This window comes from Macrotis lagotis, chromosome 7 (assembly GCF_037893015.1).
Source record: "Macrotis lagotis isolate mMagLag1 chromosome 7, bilby.v1.9.chrom.fasta, whole genome shotgun sequence".
Lineage (NCBI taxonomy): Eukaryota > Metazoa > Chordata > Mammalia > Peramelemorphia > Peramelidae > Macrotis > Macrotis lagotis.
The window spans coordinates 177763590-177769761 of record NC_133664.1 but is presented as its reverse complement, the minus strand read 5'-3'; the positions used below and the strand labels follow the sequence as shown (position 1 = coordinate 177769761).

General features: G+C 38.5%; 1 pseudogene; it reads left to right on the top strand.

Annotated features, from left to right (window-relative positions):
- Positions 1-3546: 3546 nt before the first annotated feature.
- LOC141493183 (rho GTPase-activating protein 8 pseudogene) lies at positions 3547-4880 on the top strand (annotated as a pseudogene).
- The last annotated feature ends 1292 nt before the right edge of the window (positions 4881-6172 follow it).

Here is a 6172-nt window from a genome sequence, read left to right as displayed (position 1 = left end):
GAAAACTAGAAATAAAAGAAAGAGATTAAACTCATAAAATATGATGGTTTTTTGACATGTTACTAAAGGAGGCTTCTGCATTGCCTCACAGATATTTTCAAGTTGTCATACTACTAAAGTATACAAGGCAAGACATTGATTGATCTCCCTAAAAGTAAGGAAGATGAAATAAATATCTATATTATGAGGATGTCTCATAAATAAATGAATATATATATATATGTATGTATGTATGAATGTATAATTGAATCATAGTGATTGACTTCATAATAACCTACATATAATCTGCTTTTCTCTCTCAATGGCTCATTTTTGTTTAAATTTGAAAAGTGTGACAGAAAGAAAATATGTTAAAGAAAGGGTTTCAATATCCAGGAAAATATTACTGAAGTAAAAATAAGATGATTAAAGAAAATGGACATTCAAAAATTCAGATGAGTTAAACTATTCAGATTTTAGTGATGACTCACATGGAATGTTGAAAGAATAACTGGATTTAGAAGGGACAATATTTTCTTTCTCCTTCCCTGTGAGCACTGCTGCTTTATATACTCTTCTAAAAGCTCTTCAGCTTTGGTCAGGAGATCTGGAAGTCATTCTGTTATAGCAAGGTCATTTAGAGGAACCAAAAAATCATGTTCTCTCAACAGTCCGTCTCCAAAATCAAGATGTTTTAAGCCTTACTATTCCAGTGAGTACATATCATTATGCCTATTATTGTATGATCAAAAGTAGTTCAGTAAAAATGAAACAATGACTTTTTTTAACAAACACTGAGGAGAATCCTCAATATTTTCCCCTTCCAGAACTGGATTTTGAAAGAAATGAAATGAATAAATCTGGGATTATTTTATTTTGCATGTGCATCTCCAGTACCTAGCATAACTAGTGGAGCATGATAGGTACATAAAAATGAATTTCTTTACTGGAGAAAAGATGTAGATCATAAACTACCCAAACTCAGTGGATGAATCTGTTACATTGTTTCATGGTCATTTTAGTCATATTCAATTCTTCATGGGGTTTTCTTTGCAAAAATTCTGGAGTAATTGGCTAATTCATTTTTCCATTCACTTTTATAGATGTAAAAACTGAGGCAAACTAGGCTAAATGACTTACCCAGGGTCACAGAGATAAACTATAACTCATAGCATATTAGAACTCAGTTCGGATTTTGAATTCCTGACTTCAGACACATACTTGTGAAAGAAAGGGACTCCTTCCAGAAAAAAATATAGTAACAACCTCCCCACCTGCACCACCCCAGGCTCAGGTAGGGGCAGTAGATCTCTCTCAGTACTGAGTGAATAATAAGATTAACTCTATAGCCCAAGGGCCCAGTCTACATTGTTCAAGGATAATTCAGACATTCCTGCTCCTATCACCTCTAGTGGGGGGGTAGGTAGTGGACAACAAATCAAGGTCACAGATATGACAAAGAAAGCCTCTAGCACCCTCTACAGGCCAACCCACTTGGAGTTACTAAACACAGTCACCAAAGGTCTGCAAAATAGCTTCTTCCCCAACACAAGATGCTAGGAAAATGAAGGAAAGGAGGGTCCATTGACAAGTACTTCAAAGACAAAGACCTTAACTCAGAAAGAGAGAGAGAACTTCTGAGGATAATATGAATGGGTCTGCAACCCATAAAGACTTCTTAGGATAGATCAAGAAGGAGGTTAAAATTCAATTGGGTTCCAGTCAAGATGGCAGAGAGAAGACAGGTCCTGTGATAACATCTCCTGATCTTCCCTCATTTATAATATGAAACAGATCTCTTTTAAAAAAAAATCCAATTGACAATACCAATAAAGAGAAGCTAGGACAAGAACATCTACCTCAAGGATAGTCTTTGAGGATCATATTTGATCTGAGTGAAGAGAGCAGACAGCCAGTGGGGACAGGATGAGAGCCAGACTAACCTAAGATCAGCCCCAGAATGCTTTTGCTGTGGGAACTGCTCTATTCCAAGTAACAACCAGAGAGAGGAGGTGTCATGGGTGGCATTGAGAGTCTGGGGCTTACCCCAGGTCTGTTTATGGTGGCAAAAAAATGGAAATTGAGTGAATGTCCATCAATTGTGGAATGGCTTAATGAACTGTAGTATATGTATTTGATGGAACATTGTTGTTCTATTAGAAACCAGGATGGATGGGAATTCAGAGAATCCTGGAAGTATTTGCATGAACTAATGTTGAGTAAGATGAACAGAACCAGAAGTACATTGTATACCCTAACAACAACATGGGAGTGATGATCAAATTTAATGGACTTTCTCTTTCCAAAAAGCCAACAGTCAGACACAATTTTGGGGTATCTGAAATGGAGAATGCCATTTGTATACTGAAAAGAATTGTGGAGTTTGAACAAAGACCAAAGACTATTACCTTTAGTTTTTACTAATGTTATCTTATTATGCAATTGCTATATCTCATACTTTCTATTTCTTCCTTAATGATATTATTTCTCTCTCATCACGTTCAACTTAGAACAATGGACATCATGGAAACAATGTAAAGACTAACAGATTGTCTTCTATGGGAGTGGAGGGAGGGAAGTAAGATGAGGAGGGAAATTGTAAAATTCAAAATAAATAAAATATTTTTTTAAAAAAATTAAAAATCATTTGGGAAAAGAAACCCAAGAGAAAATTAACTCCTTGAAAGAGAAAATTAGCATCTTGCCACAAGAAAAAAATCCTTGGAAAATGCAATTGAACAAATGCAAAATGAAAATAATTTTCTCAAAGTTGAATTTGGGCAAATGGAAAACTCCTTCAAAAAGGAGTTGGAAAAGGTGAATGAAGAAGAATATTCTTTAAAAAGATGAATGGAATCTGTGGAAACTAATGACTTCATGAGACAACAAGAATCTGTTAAAAAAATACCAAAAAAATTCAAAAACATAGAAGAAAACCTAAATGCCTCATCAACAAAACTACAGAGCTAGAGAACAGATTCAAGAGAGACAACTTAAGAATCATTCGGTTTGCAGAGAACATTGAGTTTTAAAAAGCTTGGCCTCAATATTTCAGGTCCTTTTGAAGGAAAACTGCCCCAATATTATGGAACCAGAGAGCAAAATAGTTATTGAAAGAAGACATTGCTCCCCTCCTGAAAGGGATCCCAAAATGCAACCAACAAGGAATATTCTGGCCAACTTTCATAATTAACAGATAAAAGAGAAAATTGTGCAGGCAGTCAGAAAAAAACAATTTAGATATCAAGAAAGCACAGTAAGAATTGCATAGGACCTGGTTGCATCAGCATTAAGTGACTGAAGGCCCTGTAATATGATATTCTGAAGAGCAAGGAAGCTTGGAATAAAGTCACAAATTCACTATTCTACAAAACTGAGCCTTCCTTTCCATGTGAAAAGATCAACATTAAATGAAATATGAGACTTCCAACTTTTCCTGATGTAAAGACCAGAGCTTCATAGAAAATGTGGACTTCAACACCTGCTCGGCCAGGTAGGCTGATCATGCTCTTCCCACCCCACCACCCTCCAGGCCTGGCCAATGAAAAGCAAACTGGTGACCAGGAGGGACCCCTTACCTCTATGCCCAACCTCCCAGTTGGATTGATGCCTGCTGACATGGTGGGGACTGACTTGGAAGCGTTAGCAGAGATCGAATTACAGAAAGAAAAGGAAATCTCCACCTTAGGAGCCCCAAAGATGGTGCTTGTGCCTGCCCCAGCCTGCAAAGACTCAGCCCTTAGTATGGACCATCCATTCTATGATGTGGCCAGACATGGAATCCTCCACTTAGCAGGGGATGACAACTCAGGACGGTGAGTCATCACCTCCAGCTGCTGCCGAATACCCCCCTGTCATGAGCTCAACCACAGCCGTCTCCTAGGGTACCTGAAGTATACCCTTGACCAGTATGTAGAGAACGACTACATCATCGTCTACTTCCACTACGGGCTGACGAGCCGCAACGAGCCGTCTCTGAGCTGGCTTCAAAGCGCCTACAAGGACTTAGACCGGAAGTACAAGAAAAACTTGAAATCCCTTTACATCGTGCATCCAACCAATTTCATCAAGATCCTGTGGACTACTTTCAAGCCCCTCATTAGCCACAAGTTTGGGAAAAAGGTGACATACTTCAATTACTTAAGTGAGCTGAAGGAGCATCTCAAGTATGACCAGCTGATGATTCCTCCAGAAGTTATTCGATATGTTGAAGTTTTGCAGAATCTGAGGCTGGGCTTCCCTCCGCCCTTGGTGAATATGCCCCGACCCTGGCCTCCTCTACCCACCCAACAGTTTGTTGTTAGCCTGAAATATATCCAAGACAAAAATAAAGGTGAGCTCATCCCACCAGTCATGAAGGAGACTGTGACCTACCTGAAAGACAAAGACAAAGGTCTCCACTCCGAGGGCCTTTTCTGTCAGTCAGCCAATGTGCAGACTATCAAAGAGATCCAGAGACTGTATAACCAAGGAAATCCTGTGAATTTCGATGACTATGGTGATATCCATATCCCAGCCATCATCTTAAAGACGTTCCTTCGAGAGCTGCCACAGCTACTGCTGACCTTTGAAGCATATGAACAGATCCTAGCAATCATTGGTGTAGAGTAGCCTGCGGGTGACCCGCTGTAAGGAGATTGTTGGGGGGCCTCCCAGAGCACAATTATTCTGTTCTCAAATATCTCATGTGCTTCTTGCACATGGTATCCCAGGAGAGCATCTTTAACAAAATGACAGGCTCCAATCTGGCCTGTGTCTTTGGGCTGAACTTAATCTGTCCATCCAATGGAATCTCATCCCTCAACGCCCTGGTGCCTCTTAACCTGTTCACAGAACTGATGATTGATTTCTATGAGAATATCTTCAGCTCTCGGGTGGTCCCTTTAGGGGCCTCATTATAGACTCCTTGAGGTAAGGTTTGGACTCAGTGCTTTCTTAGCATTTCTAGCTTCATTATTATTGACTGAATGTAAAGGCCCTTTCTATCTCTGATGTTCTATGTTCTGGGTTCTCTCTTCTAAGTGCTCCCCCATCTGACATTCCATGTTTTAGGGTCCCATTCAGTTTTAATATTCTAGATTTGTGTTTTGTATTCTAATATTCCATGTAGCTGGAGAACATCATATCCTCTCTCAGGTTAAACACTATCTGAACCTTCTTGAAAAAGGTGAATTATTGCATACAAAGCTTCACATCTCATTCCCACCACAAGACTAACCAGATTAGAAAATAGCTATTTGAAGCTTGGGACCCATTTCCAACCTTTAGTTATGTTACTGTGGGCTCTTTTCCCCTTTGGGTGAACTGTATGAATCATTTCAACTTTCTGTATGGAAAAAAATACCCACAAGGGTATTAAACACCTTCTGGATTAAAAAAAAATGTGGACTTCAAACAGGAGACTCAAGAAACATAAAAAGGTTAAAAAAAAGGAAAAGAAAAAAATTGCTATGAACCTGGCTATATCCCCACCTGGGAGCTTCTCATAAATTTTGACAATTTTATCTCTATTAGAGAGAACATATTTAACCAGAAGTAACAGACACTCATGACTTGTCTTTGACTCAGAATTATTTAAAAACAATATCTCCTTAAAAAGAGGGGGGCAGTATAAAGATGGGAGGATGGAGATTTGATGGGGTTAATCACATTACATAAAGAGATAAATAGGACCTATTTCAATAGAGGAGAATAAGGTAGGATGTGAAAACCACCTGAATCTTTCTCTCATCAAATCTGGTTCAAAGAAGTATTAACATACACACACTCAGTTAAGTTAAGAAACTTATTAACATTTCAAATATTAAAAGGGGAAAGGGGAGGGGGAGGAAAAGGGACAGAAGGAAGGGAAAGAAGAAGGGTCAAAGGTAAAGGGGAAAGATGGGGAGGGGTGAATATAAAGGGACAAACACAGTGAAGAAGTTGGTATTCAGAAGTAAAATACTTGAGTATATGGATAAAGTTAAAAAAAAGGAAAAAAAACAGAGGGAAGCTAACATAGAGGGCAATAAAGAGGGAGTAATCCTAACTTTGAATGTGAATGGGATGTAATCTCCTATGAAATATAAGTGAAGAGGAGAATGGATAAAAAACAAAATCCTGCAAAATACTGCTTACAAGAAATTCATTTGAAACATAGATACATATAGAGTAATGGTAAAAGGTTGGAACAGAATATATTTTGCTTCAGCCG